The sequence below is a fragment of the Pantherophis guttatus genome, chromosome 1 (assembly GCF_059756535.1).
Source record: "Pantherophis guttatus breed Tessera chromosome 1, ASM5975653v1, whole genome shotgun sequence".
Lineage (NCBI taxonomy): Eukaryota > Metazoa > Chordata > Lepidosauria > Squamata > Colubridae > Pantherophis > Pantherophis guttatus.
In genome coordinates this window covers 4,099,224-4,118,297 of record NC_142063.1, presented here as the reverse complement: position 1 = coordinate 4,118,297, position 19,074 = coordinate 4,099,224, and the positions used below count along the sequence as shown (strand labels likewise).

General features: G+C 42.0%; 1 pseudogene; it reads left to right on the top strand.

Annotated features, from left to right (window-relative positions):
• Positions 1 to 218: 218 nt before the first annotated feature.
• LOC148116271 (vomeronasal type-2 receptor 26-like) overlaps positions 219 to 19,074 on the top strand; it is a 31,066-nt pseudogene continuing 12,210 nt past the window's right edge.

The window sequence follows — 19,074 nt, the reverse complement described above, 5'->3', positions numbered from 1 at the left end:
CGTGACTCCATTTCCTCTTCAGTGATGACTTGAACGAGGTAAGAGAAAGCCCACTTGATATTAAGGCCACCCAAGAGTCATAGTCTACTTCTTCTGTGCTAAAAACCTTGATGAGATTTTTTTTTTAATCATGATCTAGAAGGAAGGTGAGAATAATGAATGGGCTGCTTCTCTTGCTGCTTCTCTTTTGGCTCCTGCCTTCAACAACTTGCAAGATAATGCAAAGTGTTTGTGCACCGAGGAACCCTTTGCGTACTGTGAAGGACTATTACAGGCCTGGAGATCTCATTATTGGAGGGAATTTGCTCCTGGAAAAGTTTGCTCCCTTTAGAATGATAAAATTTGACCGTAAGCCATCGAAGAAACCAATCCTAAGAAGGTATGTTTCACCTGGAAGGGAGTGGGTTAGAAGAGTTTCTGCTTTGTTTGGAAATAGAATAGAATAGAATAGAATAGAATAGAATAGAATAGAATAGAATAGAATAGAATAGAATAGAATAGAATAGAATAGAATAGAATAGAAGAATAACAGAGTTGGAAGGGACCTTGGAGATCTTCTAGTCCAACCCCCTGCCCAGGCAGGAAACTCTACACCACTTCAGACAAATGGTTATCTAACATCTTCTTAAAGATTTCCAGTGTTGGGGCATTCACAACTTCTGGAGGCAAGTTGTTCCACTGATTAATTGTTCTAACTGTCAGGAAATTTCTCCTTAGTTCTAAGTTGCTTTTCTCCTTGATTATTTTCCACCCATTGCTTCAGGGAACTCGTTTCAGAAAATCTTGTTCTAATGATACTGCAAGGTCAGCTTTAGTTCAGAAGCTTTGGTGTTTTCCTAGATGAAGAACCATGCTCATAAAATAGACTAGAATATTCCAGTTTAATCAGGAACTTTATTTATTTATTTATTTAGCGTATGACAAAAACATGGACTTATAGTAGGGGTACTATAGGTATGAGAAACTGTGGTGGCTTTGTGAAGAAGTTGACTTAAAGCAGGGGTGAAATCCAGCAGGTTCTGACAGGTTCTGGAGAACCGGTAGTGGAAATTTTGAGTACTTCGGAGGACTGGCAAATACCATCTTTGGTTTATTTATTTATTAGTTCGATTTATATGCCGCCCTTCTCTGGAGACTCAGGGCGGCTTACAATGCATTAAGCAATAGCCTTCATACTTTTGTATATACCTGCTTAGTAGGGCTTTCAGGCCCCCCTAAGTGGTGTTCTTTTTTATACAAAGTCAGTTTATTGCCCCCACAATCCGGGTCCTCATTTTACCTACCTCAAAAAGATGGAAGGCTGAGTCAACCTTGAGCCTGGTGAGATTCGAACTTGCAGTAATTGCAGGCAGCTGATGCTACTTAACAGCACTTTAGTCTGCTGCACCACCAAGGTTGGTCCCAGAGTGGGGTGGGAATGGAGATTTTGCAATATCCTTCCCCCAGGAGTGGGGAGGGAATAGGGATTTAAAAGAAAAAAAGCTTCTGCCGATCAGGCAACTCAGCTGGGATTGTCAGAGCCTTTTGAAAGCATTTTTTTACAACCTCTTCACCAAAGAGGTTGTAGAAAAAATGGTTTTAAAAGTTTTTTAAAAAATGGCCACACCCACCCAGTCACATCACTCCCCCATCAAGCCACGCCCACAGAACCGGTAGTAACAAATTTTAGATTTCACCACTGAATCATCCCCAATGTTTTCTCATTACAGCACTACGTTCAAGAATTACCAGCTGTTCCTGGCCTTGGTCTATGCAGTCACAGAGATCAACAAGGATGTTACTCTCCTTCCCAACATCACCCTTGGCTTCCATATTTATGACAATAAGGACACTGTTGTGAGAATTTCCTGGAACAGCCTCTCTCTTCTCTCGACCCGAGGCCAAATGGTTCCGGATTACAAATGTGACAAGCAGGACACTCTGCTCTCTGTCATTGGCGGTCTCAACTCCCAGTATTCAAGGCAGATGGCCTCCATCTTCAGCACCTTCAAGATTCCACAGGTAAGGGGGTTCCATGGGATACCAGAGAGAGGACAGATGCAAGCACAAAAGCCAAAGATGGAACCAAATTAACTTGGGGAAAATCAGGACTACATGATTTGAAGAACTCATGCAAGTGATGAACTTATTTTAGGCTGCATTAACAGTGGGATACTAAAAAGCATACTAAAAAGCAGAGACATCACCCTGCCAACAAAAGTGTGTATAGTCAAGACTATGGTTTTCCCAGTTGCAATGGATGGCTGTGAAAGTTGGACCATAAGAAAGGCTGAGTGCCAAAGAATGGAGGCCTTTGAGCTCTGGTGCTGGAGAAGACTCCTGCGAGTCCTTGGACTGCAAGGCCATCCAACTGGTCAGTCCTAGAGGAGATCAACCCTGACAGCTCTTTAGAAGGCCAGATCCTGAAGATGAAACTCAAATCCTTTGGCCACCTAATGAGAAGGAAGGACTCACTGGAGAAGAGCCTAATGCTGGGAACGATAGAGGGCAAAAGATGAAGGGGATGACGGAAAATGAGATGGCTGGCTGGAGTCACTGAAGCAGTCAGCATGAGCTTAAATGGACTCCAGAAGATGGTAGAGAACAGGAAGGTCTGGAGGAACGTGGTCCATCGGGTTGTGATGGGTCGGACACGACTTCGCAACTAACAACAACAGAGGGATTGAATCAAGATCACGTGAAGTGTTAATACCACTTTATAATGCCCTGGGAAGACCACACTTGGAATATTGCATTCAGTTTTGGTGACCACGAGATAAAACAGATGCTGAGGCTCTAGAGCAATGAAGATGATTAGGGAACTGGAGGCTAAAACATGTAAAGAATTGTTGCTGGAATTGGGTATGTCTAGTTTAATGAAAAGAAGGACTAGGGGAGACATGACAGCAATGTTCCAATATCTCAGGGGCTGCCACAAAGAAGAGGGGGTCAACTTATTCTCCCAAGTGCCTGAGGGCAGGACAAGTAGAGGAGCAGCCTAGAACTAAGGAGACATTTAACTTGCCTCCAGAAGTTGTGAATGCTCCAACCCTGGAAGCTTTTAAGAAGATATTGGATAGCCATTTGTCTGAAGTGGTGTAGGATTTCTTACCTAAGCAGGGGGTTGGACTAGAAGACCTTCAAGGTCCCAATAAAGAATTCTATTCTATTCTATTTTCGTACAATATTGAAAAATGAAGATATACCGTGAGTCAAAGAAATAATCAAGAAGATACTAGATTGTGCAGAAATGTGTACAATTGTACTTATATATATTACATATTTTCACTTTGTTGTGATTAGTATTGTTGATTGTATTTTAATGTTGTGAATGTTTTGTATAATTTTATCTTTTTAAATTTAATAAAGTTTGTTTTTTAAAATCAAAAAAAAAAAGAAAAGAAAGAAAAATGAAGATATACCGTGAGTCGAAGAAATAATCAAGAAGATACTAGATTGTGCAGAAATGTGTACAATTGTACTTATATATATTACATATTTTCACTTTGTTGTGATTAGTATTGTTGATTGTATTTTAATGTTGTGAATGTTTTGTATAATTTTATCTTTTTAAATTTAATAAAGTTTGTTTTTTAAAATCAAAAAAAAAAGAAAAGAAAGAAAAATGAAGATATACCGTGAGTCGAAGAAATAATCAAGAAGATACTAGATTGTGCAGAAATGGATAGATTGACATTAAACACGAAACAGAAAGAGGATGTAGAATATTATCAAACATGGAATATATTTTACCAATGGTTGGAAAAGAGGGATAGAGATTAAGAATGTGAATTTGTATTGTTAAGCAAACTAAATACCCAGACAACACAATGTTTATTAAGCGCTAAAAAACATATTTAATAGTAAATCAATTTTTTAAAAATCTTCTTTTGTAATGTGGTAAACTGGAATCTTATCATTGTGAATCTGCATGTCTGACATGATTATTTAAAAAAAAAAAACCTGGATGATGATCTTTAACCTCAGCATAAAATATGACCTTGTCATGAAAAATTAATTTCTAAAACAAGACACTCCCTTTTTTGCAGCTCGGTTTTGACTTCCTCAAGTTCACTCAGGAAGACAGAATTGTTTTTCCTTCCTTTTTCCGAATTAGCCCCAGTGAATTTCTTCAATATGGTGGTTTAGTCCAGCTGCTCCTGTATTTCCAGTGGAACTGGGTTGGGCTTATTGCCCCTGAAGGTGACAGTGGAGAACGTTTCATCTCATCTCTGAGTCCATTGCTGGAGGAGAAGGAGATCTGCCTGGCCTTCAGTCAGCTGTTGGAATATGAACCTTCTGGTATTACAATGTCAAAATATAGTTCTTTAATTAAAAGATGGTTTAGAGCTGAAGTGATCATTCTGCTTGGAGAATTCAAGTGTATAGCAACTCTATATCGCTCTCTGTATTACTTTGAAATACGGACAAAAATTGCATTTAGAAAGGTTTGGATCTTGACTTCCCATTGGGAAATTAGTATTTATCACAAGACTTTGGAATTAAAAAAGCCCTTCCACGGTGCTTTGCATTTCATGGATCATAGCCATGATGTCCCAGAATTCCAGCACTTCCTTTTGTCTTTAGACCCCTTGAACCCAAAAGGAGATATCTTTCTCCCTCCATGGTGGGAAGATGTCTTTGACTGCAAGACCCACAAACCAGGAGTGATCCTTCAAAAGGACGAAAAACAATGCACAGGAAAGGAAAATGTACAGAATCTGCCATCTTACATATTTGAAACTAGCATGACAGGTGAAAGTTACAATATCTACAATGCCATTTATGTTGTGGCACACGCTTTGCATGCGATGTATGGAGCACGACCAACCATGGTGAGGCTTGGAGAGAGGATCTCCAGTATACAGTCATGGCAGGTAATTTCTCTAAATTTGATCTGGTCCACAGATTCTTACAACTTCTCATGGGTGTTTCTTGGTTAATTCATTAAATATTTCCATGCTACCCCATCTAACTACATCTGAAAACAAATTAAATCAGCAATTAATGAAATATGCTAAAACAATGATTTATTTATTTATTTATTTATTTATTTATTTATTTATTTATTTATTTATTTAAATTTCTATACCACCCTTCTCCAATATAGGACTCAGGGCAGTGAACAGCCAAAGTAAAAATAAGACATACAAAATCTAAAAACTGTTTAAAATAATTAAATATTCTGGCCGTAATTTAAAAATTCCAATTTAAAATCAGTTTAAAATTTAACTCAAGCCAGCCCAGCTAGCTGAAATAAATGGGTTTTCAGGGCCCGACGAAAAATCCGGAGGTCTGTTATTGTACGTATCTCTGGGGGAAGGTTGTTCCAGAGGGTGGGCGCCGCCACAGAGAAGGCTCTTCCCCTGGGGGTCGCCAGCCGACATTGTCTGGCGGACGGCACCCTGAGGAGGCCCGCTCTGTGTGAGCGTACTGGCCGGTGGGAGGCTATTGGTGGCAGAAGGCGGTCTCGTAAATACCCCGGCCCTGAGCCATGGAGCGCTTTAAAGGTGGTCACCAACACCTTGAAGCACACCCGGAAGACCACCGGGAGCCAGTGCAGCTCGCGCAGGAGAGGTGTCACATGGGAGCGCCTCGTCGCCCCCATAATCCCCCGCGCGGCCGCGTTCTGGACCAGCTGGAGCCTCTGGGTGCACCCCAGGGGGAGCCCCATGTAGAGAGCGTTGCAGTAGTCCAGGCGGGAAGTGACGAGTGCCTGAGTGACTGTGCGTAGGGAGTCCCGATCTAGAAAGGGGCGCAACTGGCGTATCAGGCGAACCTGATAAAAAGCCCCCCTGGCCACGGCCGTCAGATGATCTTCTAAAGACAGCCGTGCGTCCAGGAGGACGCCCAAGTTACGAGCCCTCTCTGTGGGGGTGAGTGATTCACCCCCAATAGCCAGCGATGGCATCAGCTGGCTATATCGGGACGCCGGAAGCCACAGCCACTCGGTCTTGGAGGGGTTGAGTCGGAGCCTGTTTCTCCCCATCCAGACCCGCACGGCCGCCAGGCACTGGGACATCACTTCAAGGGCATCATTGGGGTGGCCTGGGGTGGAGATGTACAGCTGGGTGTCATCAGTGTACTGGTGGAACTCCACCCCGAAGCCACGGATGATCTCACGCAGTGGCTTTACATAAATGTTGAACAGAAGGGGCGAGAGGACCGACCCTTGTGGCACCCCACAAGCCAGGTGCCTCGAGGTCGACCGCTGCCCCCCTGTCAACACAGATTGCGACCGGTCAGAGAGGTAGGAGGAGAACCACCGCAGAACGGTGCCTCCTACCCCCAACCCCGCCAACCGGTGCAACATGATACCATGGTCAATGGTATCAAAAGCCGCTGAGAGGTCTAACAGGACCAGGATAGAGGAGCAACCCCTATTTTGATGAAAAAGGGATAGATAACCGAACCAGTTCTTGATAACATTGACAATGGTCCTGAATAATCTTTAATAGCTAGTTTCAGAGGATGAAACTCTATTTGTTGAAGGAGGTGTCAGCCCAGAGGGAGATGATAATCTAGGTGTCTGTCTTCAACATGCTTGCCCAGGTCAGGAGAAGTCATACTGGCCACATTTGCGGAACCAGCAAAGTTACATTAGCATTTAGTTCAGGGGTGAAATCTAAAAGTTTTCGCTACTGGTTCTGCGGGTGTGGCTTAATCAGTGGGTGGGGCTTGGTGGTCAGGTGACTGGGTGGGCGTGGCTTGTTGGTCAGGGGGGCGTGGCCAAATCGATGTCACTTCTTTGCCCTTTTTTAACCTACAAAACACAACACAACACAACTGGCTCTCCCACAATGTAAAAGCAGCTGTGCTAGACCCAAAATAGACCCTACAACTAGCAGGAGCCTCACACAGACACAAAAAGTCCAAAAAACCAATGTTAATACTTTACACACACACAAAACAACACAACACAACACAATACAACACAACACAACTGGCTCACCCCCAATGTAAAAGCAACTGACCCAAAATGGCCCCTGCAACACTCAGGAACCTCACACAGCCACAAAAAGCCCAAAAAAACAACTTTCACACTTTACACACATACAACACAACTGGCTCACCCACAATGTAAAAGCAGGGGCAAAATGGCCCCTGCAACAAGCAGGAACCTCACACAGCCACAAAAAGTCCAAAAAAACAACTTTCACATTTTACACACACAAAAAACCACATACAGCTTTGTGAGATTTTGTGTGTTTGTGTGGTTAGAGTGAAACACTACAGAAACACACAAAATCTCAGAAAGCTGCACAAATATTATTTTATTTTATTTTATTTTATTTTTATTTTTATATAAAAGCAGCTAAATTTAAAACTTCCTATACTTTAAATGGCTGGTCTAAAAAAAGAACAACTAAAAAAAACCCCAATTAACGATTTATTTTAAAGCTCCCAAAGGGGAAAAAAACTTACAGGCAGGCAGGCAGGCAGATAGAGCTGCTCACCGATGAGCTTGATTGCAAGTAGAGAGATTCAGTTGCTTGCTGATGCAATGGATTGCAGGGATTACAGCAAGTGAAGCAAGGCAGGCGTGCGAAGGTAAGCAAGCTGGAGGCTGGGGGGGAAGGGATTTTTGCTACCGGTTCTCCGAACTGCCCGCCACCATTGCTACCTACTCGCCCGAGCCGGTCCAAACCGGGAGCATTTCACCCCTGATTTAGTCTGAATGCAACCTGTAACAAGACATTAAACTCAATTCATTTTAGCTCGCTTCAATTTTTTAATGGCTTAGGATTCTATGTGAACATTGACCATTTATTTAGTACACCATTTGTTGTACTGCTCACTTATGGGAAAACAGAATAGAATAGAATAGAATAGAATAGAATAGAATAGAATAGAATAGAATAGAATAGAATAGAATAGAATAGAATAGAATAGAATAGAATAGAATAGAACAGAACAGAATAGAATAGAATAGAATAGAATTCTTTATTGGCCAAGTGTGATTGGACACACAAGGAATTTGTCTTGGTGCATACGCTCTCAGTGTACATAAAAGAAAAGATACGTTCACCAAGAATCATAAGATACAACACTTAATGATAGTCATAGAGAAACAGTTAATACAAATCTTAAGGATACTAGCAACAAGGTTACAGTCATACAGTCATAAGTGGGTCAGAGATGGGTCATAGGAACGATGAGAAGATTAATAGTAATGCAGACTTAGTAACTAGTTTGACAGTGTTGAGGGAATTATTTATTTAGCAGAGTGATGGCGTTTGGGAAAAAACTTCACCAAGACAAACTCCTTGTGTGTCCAATCACACTTGGCCAATAAAGAATTCTATTCTATTCTATTCTATTCTATTCTATTCTATTCTATTCTATTCTATTCTATTCTATTCTATTCTATTCTATTCTATTCTATTCTATTCTATTCTATTCTATTCTATCTCTTATGCCCCATGAATAGATTCTTGTGATTTGATGCTGCTCCAGATCACTCAGGTATCCACCAACCAGGCCTAGCTTTAAAGATCTGTAATTATCTCCTAAAATGATGGTCACCAGAGAATGATAGAAGCCAGAATATCTCATTTCTAATTACCTCACTTTCTAAGGTCTCTTTTCTTTCAGCTCCTTGCCTATTTGAAGAACATCCGGTTTAACAATAGTGTTGGAAATGAAATCTTTTTCTCAGAAGATGGACTAGGATCAGCTCAGTATGATCTTCTCAACTGGATTTTTCTCCCCAATTGGTCTTTTGTCTCCATGAAAGTTGGGCAAATAGATTCCGGAGCTCCTCCAGGCCAGGATTTCACCATCAACTCCAATGCAATCATCTGGTCCGGAAAGGTGAGATAGAAAGAAATGTTCTGAACTCAGGGAAAAAGTTGTTGGGGATGCTTCTCAATGTTAAAAAAAGGTTCATTGAATCAGAAAAGAAGGAGTGGTGCAGTGGCCTAGAGGTAGAGCTTTTGCCTCACAGTCAGAAGTCTGTAAGTTCGATCCTAGGTAGAGGCAGATATTTCTCTCCCTGGGCACAATGAAAATATATCTGCTGAACAAAACTCCGCATTGGTCTCAGGAAGGGCATCCGGCCAGTAAATACTCTGTTAGCTCCATTCAGTTGCCCAGACTCCACCCCGCAAGGGATTATGGGGTTGTTAATTGATGATGATGATGATGATGATGATGATGATTGAATCAGAAAAGAAGGCAACTTTGTGGTTGAATGATCTGCTTTTCACGAAACAGATTCATGTCTGATTTGTGCCATTTTCAAGAAGGGTTGGGATGGGAGAGGGAATCTGGTTGAAATCCAGATTACAAGTCAAGAAGGCATCAATCAACTCCATTGATCATTCCTGTTTAGTTGGAAGATTATGATTCTTCCTTTGAGGAGAAGCTATAGTTCAAAGGCAGAGAGCAAGAATATAATTGCAGGCAATCCTCACTCAACAACCATTTGTTCAATGACCGTTTGAGGTTACTGAATGACTGTTACTTACCTCCCATCCTCAAAGTTATGGCCACTGTGGTCATGTGATCAAAATCATTATCTTCCCCCATCTCTGCTCTTTGACCCCCATGAACTAGGTAAGAAAAACCAAAAGCACACATATAAACTGGGGGAAACCAGGCTTAATAGCAGCGACTGTGTGAGGGATCTTGGAGTCTCAGTGGACAACCAGCTAAATATGAGCCAGCAGCAAAGAAAAGCCAATGCAATCCTAAATTGCATTAACAGAGGGATATAATCAAGATCAAGTGAGGTACTAATACCACTCTATAAAGCTTTAGTAAAGCCACACCTAGAGTACGGCATCCAGTTTTGGTCACCACGCTATAAAAAAGAGGTTGAGACTCTGGAAAGAGTGCAGAGAAGAGCAACCAAGATGATGAGGGGACTGGAGACTAAAACATACAATGAACGGTTACAGGAACCAGGCATGGCCAGTCTAGTGAAGAGAAGGACCAGGGGAGACATGAGAGCAGTCTTCCAATATTTGAGGGGCTGCCACAGAGAGGAGGGGGTCACGCTATTTTCCAAAGCTCCTGAAGGCCAGACAAGGAATAATGGATGGAAACTAACCAAGGAGAGATTCAACCTAGAAATGAGGAGGAACATTCTGACAGTGAGAACAATCAACCCATGGAACAGAAGTTGCCTTCGGAAGTTGTGGGAGCTTCATCACTTGAGACTTTCAAGAAAAGATTGGACTGCCATTTGTCAGAAATGGTATAGGGTCTCCTGCTTGGGGGGTGGGTTTGGACTAGATGACCTATAAAGTCCCTTCCAACTCTGTTAATTTTCTATCCTCTGCTGCCCCTACTGGATTTTGACTTCTTCTTCCTCCCACTGGTGATGATGCATGACCAGCTTGACCCTTTGTGAAGCAGTTCCTGGCCATATAAGGGCTTCTTCCCTGGGACATACATGGTGGTTAACTCAGGAGACCTTGGGAAATGGCCTTGTGTAGCCAGGAGTTTCCTCCCAAACAGCCTGGCTGTCCATGCCACATTGGGAACAATAAAATGATGAAGGTCAGTTGAGGTGTTGGAGTAGCTGGGGAATCAGAGTGCAGGGCAGGGGTGATATTGACTTACCTTCGCTACCGGTTCACAAATGTGAGCGCATGCACAACACTTCTGCGCATGTGTAGGACCTTCTGGGTATGCACAGAGTGTCAAAAACGGGACACGATGACGGGTGGGCAGAGCCTCCCACAGCCACCACCACCGCTTCGCCCGAACGGGTAGAACTGGCTGAATACCAGCACTGGTGCAGGGTGATGAGTTATCCTATAGCTGGGTCTTTGCACCATCTTCTTCAGACAGGATGGCTGGGACTTTGCAGCTGAGCTTTAGCAATTGGGGCTTTGCACTATGAGACTATGCCGAGTGGTAAAGGACTTTGTGCTGTGCTGGGACAGCTGAGACTTTCTGCTATACTGTGGCCCAGGGGTTATTAAGGTTCATTAAGTGAGGACTACTTGTAACTGCCTTAATGAGAGATGTTCCAATCCCAAGTAACAATTGGTTAGCTGGCAATGCCACTAGGAAACTTCCCCAGGAATTCCTTCTAGTTGATGTTACACTATGGTGAATCAGTTCTTCTAAAGATCTTTTGAAGACAGAAATATTAATGATGCATGATCATTGAATAGACCTTCTCAAGTATTTGTCTTTTCTCTTTCAGAAGGTGCCCTTTGCCAGGTGTGGCATTAAGAGGTGCCATGCAGGGGAGAGGAGAAGAGTTCCAGAGGGCAAGCGGGTTTGCTGCTACCAGTGTGATGCTTGTCCAGAAGGGACCATTTCTAATCAGACAGGTAGAGTATGCTGGAAATGTAGAACTTTCAGGATCAAGGAAGCCATTTAGTAGATCAATATATTAAGAAATTTTGATTCTTTGGTTTCTGATAGGTTACACTGGAAACAATATAAAGAATAAAATATATTTTGATATTAAAAACTTATCTCACTTGAAATATCTAGGCCTGTCAGAGAAATTCATTAAATCTACTTATGTCTGCAAAAAAAAATCTCACTGAATGATGGGAAAAAGTGATTTGAAATAGAGAAATTCCCTCTCCCACCTCCTGTTACATGTGTGTTTGTGTGTGCGTGCCAGATGTGGTATTCCGCAGGTTCTAACCAGTTCTGGAGAACTGGTAGCGGAAATTTTGAGTAGTTCAGAGAACTGGAAAATACCACCTCTGACTGGCCCCACCCCCATCTATTCTCTGCCTCCTGAGTCCCAGCTGATCAGGAGGAAATGGGGATTTTGCAGTATCCTTCCCCTGGAGTGGGGAGAGAATGGAGATTTTACAGTATCCCTCCCCTGACCGAGAGCTCAGTCAATCCTCTTAGGCTCCCATTATAACATGAGGGGGAAAAAATCAAATGCCAACCTTTCTCTCACAAAAAAGCCAAAATAATGTCCGGTGATTGGAGAGGGAGAGATCCTAATCTCTGAGCAACTGATCCCACTCAGGATCATTTTGAACCAACTATGCTTTGTTTTTTACAGAGCACCATAAGCTTCCCAGGCTGTTCTTCCATCTCTTTGTTATTGAGTTGGCCTATGTGGAAAGGAGTCACATCCGAGATATGAGGCAGGAAAGATAATTCTCACTGTGGAAGCCCCTGAAATCCTTAGACAAAGGTTCTTGATTTCAGATGCAGCTCACTGTGACCCCTGCCCAGAAGACCAATACCCAAACATGGACAAGGACCAATGCATTGCCAAGAAGATCCACTTCCTTGCCTATCAAGACACCCTGGGATATGCTTTAAGTTCTCTCACACTTTCTCTTTCCATTACCACCTTGGGAGTCCTGGCAATTTTCCTTAAATATCGTGACACACCGATCGTCAAGGCCAACAACCGAGATCTCACCTACCTCCTCCTGGTCTCCCTCCTGCTCTGCTTCCTCTGCTCCTTCCTTTTCATTGGTCAACCGAGGAAGCTCACCTGTCTCTTCCGACAAACTGCCTTTGCCATTCTCTTTGCCCTTGCAGTTTCTTCTGTATTGGCCAAAACTGTCATGGTGGTTCTGGCTTTCATGGCTACCAAGCCGGGGAACAAGACAAGGAAATTCTTAGGAAAATCACTGACCAATTGCATTGTTGTATCCTGTCCTCTTGTCCAAGCGGTTCTTTGTGCCATCTGGTTGATAACCTCTCCCCCGTTTCCTAACTTGGATTTCCACTCCTTGATAGGAGAGACAATCTTGGAATGTAATGAAGGCTCAGCTTCCATGTTTTACACTGTCCTGGCCTACCTGGGTTTTCTGGCCCTCGTGAGTTTTATCATGGCCTTTTTGGCTAGGAAATTGCCTGATAGTTTCAATGAAGCCAAGTTCATTACTTTTAGCATGCTGGTCTTTTGCAGCGTTTGGATCTCCTTCCTCCCAACCTACCTGAGCACCAAAGGGAAGTCCATGGTGGCTGTGGAGATCTTCTCCATCTTGGCCTCTGGAGCTGGTCTCTTGGCTTGTATCTTTTTCCCCAAATGCTACATTATCCTACTGAGGCCCCATCTGAACTGTAAAGAAAATATAATAAGGAACAAGAATCTCTGACTTATCCGGGGATTGAAAAAGTTTTGTTTTGAATTTGCAACAGTTTTGTACTTGATTTGATTTGATTCCTAAAAAAAAAAATAATGGAGTGGTTTGTCCATTAAATAACTGGAAATAAAATTATATGAGCAATTCCAAAGTATGTATTGAACAGCAACAATCCCCTATCCTTTTATTTTTCATTAATGTCGGTTGTCCACCAAGAAAATCCAAAAGGCAATCTTGAAAGAAATCATTAACATTGAAGATATAATTGTTAGTTTTCAACAGGGCAGCTTCCTCCTTAGGACAGCCCCTGACCTCCTCTCCTTCCGCCGCGAACGGAAGACGTGGCTCTTTCATCAAATGGGCTGATCCACTGGGGTGATTTTTACATTGGAATAATTTTAAACAAATTTTAATTGGATTTTAATTTTTATGTAATTTTTCGTTCTGTTGAATGTTCTCTCTGTAAGCCGCCCTGAGTCCTTCGGGAGAAGGGCGGCATATAAATTACATAAATAAATAAAATAAATAAATATTGATTTTAATAAAATGTATCTTTAAAAATATTTTGGGTTGGTTTTATTATAATTGTTTTTGTTTGTTTATTTATGGATATATTTTTTTTGCCACCTATCTCACCATGGAGCTACTCTAAGTGGCTTCCAACATTAAAAACAGAGAAATTAAAAGAAGTGCAAACATAACAATAGCAAAGTAGAGGCACAATGAAATAAACTTTGAAGTAAAAAAAATGAAAGTATTGTGATTAAAAGATAAGCAAGGGAATGCAGACGGGGAGCTGTGGTTTGCTATCACCATAGTAGCTACCTCCAATGTGGTAATCCCTTGTCATGCCACAGCATATAACTTTTATATACTGTTGTTGCTCTCTTGCCCCATTTAGTGCCCGGAGAGACAAATACCAAGTATATTGTTTGAAGCTGATCCCACCTCATTACCCATCAGCCCACACTCTCAAAACAAGTGTATGCTGGGAAGCCAGACTCCATTTCCTTTAGCAGTTGGAGAAGGCAGAAGCATAAAGAAGAATCTTAATCCGTTGAACATGGTCATCCAAGGACAAACCCACATCCCACACACAGAGATCACTGGTGACATTTAGATTGCTTGTATTTATTAATTGTTATGTTCAGCAGTAACTCAATACTGCCTACCTAGTATTTGGTTCTCATTGTATGTATCCCTATTTTCCCCAGTTTCACCATATCCTGTTCTTTCAATAAAGCCTTCAGATCTATGCACACGGTCTCTTATATTGGAGGATAGGTGGGTTTAGCTGCATGTCAAGCTGCACACAGACTAACGTGTAGTGAGGACAGAACATCCCTCATTGGGTCCCCAGGCCAGTTGGCAGAGGCAGATCTTCACTCTCTTGAAGAGAGATAGGAGGTTGGGAGCAGATCTCACTCTGTGCGGTAGGATGTCCCAGAGGGTGGATGTTGTAGAATAGAAGGTTCTTGTAGACATTGACACCTGGTGTTCTTTGACGAATGAGATCTGCAGTAGCTATCTCTGCCAGCATGAGTGAAGTGGGCCTGATCCAGGTAGCCTGGACCTATGCCATTAAGGGCTTTAACGGTTATAATCCATGAACTGCACTTGGAAAGCAGACTGTCAGCCAGTACAATCATGGACCAGAGGTATAATATGGGCCACTATGTAACCACTGTACCATGGTGGCACAGTGGTTAGAATGCAGTATTGCAGGCTAATTCTGCCGACTGTCAGCAGTTCAGTTCTCCTCAGCTCAAGGTTGACTCACCCCTCCTTCCTTCTCAAGGTTGGTAAAATGAGGACCCAGATTGTTGGGGGCACTATACTGACTCTGTAAGCCACTTTGAGATGGCTGAAAAGCACTGTGAAGTGGTATACAAGTCTAAGTGCTATTGTTATTGATATTTTAAGGCACAGATGTCAAGCTCACCACGTCATGTTGCTGTCACATGATGTATCGTGACATTTTTTCCATTTGTGGAGCTGAGATGGGTGTGGCCTGTGCATTATGCATTTGGCCCGTGGGCTGCCAATTTGACATCTCTGTTCTAGGGGCCCTGAAGACTGCTCAAGCATCTGTACTTTGTACTAGATGAAGTTTATGAATGGATTTCAAGGATAGACCCATGTAGAGTGCATTACAATAGTCCAGATGAGAGATGATTAAGGCTTGAGGGATGGAGTGCAGGGACTTCAGATTCGGGAAATGTCGCGTGCTTGGTGGCTTACTATCTCAGATGCTGTGTATACTTATTTTGTATCATTTATTTCTTTTAAAATGTTTTGTATTGTTTCCAAGCTTCACTGACTGGAGTCAGCTGTAGAGAAAAAGGAAAGACACCTAGGAACATCTTCCAAATCTTGTTCTACAGCGTGAATCTATGACAATATTGTGGTTGAAAGTATTTTTCCCCCATTGGCTGACAACAGACAAATTTCTCAGGTTCTAATTAATCATTAAAAAACACTCTTGCATGGTTTAAATTAGCTTTCCATCTTGAGTAACTCCTTTTCTATTCTTAAGGGCAATGGAAGATATAAGCTTCTAAGATCATCTCTTACCATGCAGGAATAAATAATCCTTCCACACAAATACCTATATTATTAATCACATTTACTTGGCTACAGTTGATCACCATGCTAGCACCTTGACCTTTGGCCCTAACTCTGTCCGAACAAACTAAGGCACGGGCCAGATTCGATCTTGGGTGCAGGTACTCAGTTTCAGGTAGGCCGAATACCACCTGTATCCTGACCCTCCAGTCCATCTGATCCTTGCATCCATAAAAGACACAAACATGTTTTTCCTCTTCTGGTATACGAAGAGACACTATTGCTAAGGAGGGTAGAATGTTAGTCTGCCTTGCAATTATCAGAAGAACAGTAATTCGTAATGTATCCCCTGTGGATTTCTACCCAGAAAACATTTCCAAGATAAAACCTGCTTGAAAGAAATAAGCTCTGGGCTCTCCCAAGGAAGGCTAGACATGTCTCCTCAGCGTGTCTTCCACAGAAGTGTAATTTCTTGCTGACAGTGAAACTTAACAGGTATCAATTTTCTCTTGGATGACAACTCAAACACAAGCAAGTGGAAGCATTCTTGATATAAATTTGCCTTGAAGCCACCCAAGTTGCATAGACTGCTGTGTTCAAGTCTGAGTGAGATTTCCTGGTGACAAAATCCAGCTCTTGATGAACATACTGTCAACTCTGAGGTAGACCTGGCTGAAACCATCTTGTGCTGCCTCATAGCTGCCACGAAGCCTGAGAGGGGAAAGGGAGGGGGGAAGTAGTTAGCCCACCTACTGTAACAGTCAAAATAAAAAGTTTTTCCTGTGGGAACCAAGGTCATTGTAATAGGTGGCTGATGAAGAGGAGAGGAGCCTGCCAGCTGTATTCATTGGACAATGTGACTGGTGACACCTGGGGGGGGGGATTTTACTTTGAAAATTTTAAAAAAGTGGATGTTTTTAAGAAAATGTTGGATAACCATTTGTGTGAAGTGGTGTAGGGTTTCCTGCCTAGACAGGGGGTTGGACTAGAAGACCTCCAAGGTCCCTTCCAGCTCTGTTATTCTATTTCTAATTAGGTGAAAACCGTGAGAATGTTCAGAGTTGTGTTTCACCGGCTGTGCCGATATGATGTATCCAATAAACATGTTCTTTGAGGAATCTACCTGCCACAGAGTTTTCCTTTCAATGGGCTGCTTCTCCTGTTGCTTCTCCTTTGGCTCCAGCCTTCAACAACGACTGATAATATAATGCAAAGTGTATGTATACTTAGGAACCCTTTGAAGATTCCGGAGGACTATTACAGGCCTGGTGATCTCATTATTGGGGGGAATTTGCCCCTGGCAACCTTTTCCAACTTGATAAAGATGGAATTCAACAGTGAGCCATCACTGATGCCACTTTTAGACCGGTATTATTTATTTTATTTATTACACAAATTTATATGGCCGCCCATCTCACATAACGGTGACTCTGGGCAACTCACAACTTTAAAAATCTGCAACATAAAAGCCCATATATCTCATCTATCCATCCTCACCCTCAGGGCAGCAGCAACTTAACAACTCAATGCCTTGTTTCATCCAAAAGAGAAAGAGGAGAAGATTGTCCTCTTTGTTTTGGGTTCATGGAGTCCCCTCAGAAATTATTCTTCTAGTGATTTTCATAATGTTCTGGTGAGGTTTAGCAGCCTTGGTTCTATCCCAGATTAAGACTCATTAAATAGGCTAGAATGTTCGAGTTTCATCAAGATAAAACAGCATAAACATTGAGGAAGGGGTTACAGGCTAGAAACTGTGCTGGCTGAGTGAAGACTTATAGAATAGAATAGAATAACAGAGCTGGAAGGGACCATTTCCAGCTTAGGCAGGAAACCCTATACCACTTCAGGCAAATGGTTATCCAATCTCCTCTTTAGAACTTCCAGTGTTGGAGCATTCCCAAGTTCTGGAGGCAAGTTGTTCCACTGATTAATTGTTCTAACTGTCAGGAAATTTCTCCTTAGTTCTAAGTTGCTTCTCTCCTTGATTAGTTTCCACCGTTGCTTTTTGTCCTGCCTTCAGGTGCTTTGGAGAATAGCTTGATTCCCTCTTCTTTGTGGCATCTCCCCTAGTCCTTCTTTTCATTATAATTTAAATTTTACAGAAGGTCATGATGGAAAACTCAAAGAAAAGCCTAATCCTTTTACAGAATGGAGGTGTTTTTAGAAAACAGATTTAGCACTGTTCTAATATTTGAGGGGCTCCTACAAAGAAGAGAAACAATAGTTGGAAACTAACCAAGGAGAAGAGAAACCTAGAAGTAAGAAGAAATTTCCTAATGGTGAGAGGAATGAACCAATGGAATAGCTTGCCTTCAGAAGCTGTGCTTGGACCATCGCTGGAGGTTTTCCAAAAAGAGACTGGAGAACCATTTGTCTGGAATGATGTAGGGTCTCCAGCTCGAGCAGGGAGTTGGACTAGAAGACTTCCCATGTCCCAACTCTATTATTCTGTGGGTTTTTTTTGAAAAGGCAAAACTACTTTTGGAATCATTAATGCTCTTTTTAAATGTCCTTTAGTAAATCTATGTTATGAAGTATTGTGAGTATTACTGGTTGCCATAGATGAAATGGGTTTTGAAAAGGACAATTTGTCAAATCAACCACACCTATATGAGTAATTTTCAGCCCTTATTTGCACTTACAATAATGTTAGGAGAGTACCATCTATATAAGGGTCACAAGAAATAGATTCCCCTATCCTAAAGTCCAGGAGAAAATATATAACACAGAGAGAGAGAGAGTCAGAGAGAAGGATAAGTACAACATTACACACAAATTTCCCTGTAATATTCCAAAGCATTTTATCATTATAGTATTCTCTGCAAGAACTACCAGCACTTTCTTGCCTTGGTACATGCAGTAACAAAGATCAACAAGGATTTGGCCATCCTCCCCAACATCACACTTGGCTTCCATATCTATGACAATAGACATATTTTTAGGAGGATTTCCTGGAACAGCCTCTCTCTGCTGTCTACACGAGGACGAATGGTTCCAGATTATAAATGTGACAAGCTGGACCCTCTGCTCTCTGTCATCGGAGATCTCAACACCAAATCCTCAAAGCAGATGGCCTCCATCTTCAGCATCTTCAAGGTCCCACAGGTAAGGGGGTTTCATAGGATATCAGTAGGGAGCAGATACAGAACAGAAGCGCACTCAGAATCCAAAGACGAAGTCAATGGTATTTTTGGACAATCAGGGGTCCATGATTTGGAGAACTCATGCAAGAGTTGAATAATTTATTTTTGAATTTTGTCTGTCAGGATATTTTTCTTGAAACCCCCATGACAAAGAGGTCAACAATAAGGTTTTTCTGAAACAATTCAATCCATGATTTCCTTCCTGACTGATTCTTTGTAAATGTAGCCACTCTTCAGTCTGATTTATTGTGTGAATCAGGTTGATGGTTTGTTCTCTTGGCTTCTCACATGCCAGAGGGAGGCAAACTATGTCATAGGTGTCCCAGAGGTGCTTTTTTCAAGAAGCAACTGGA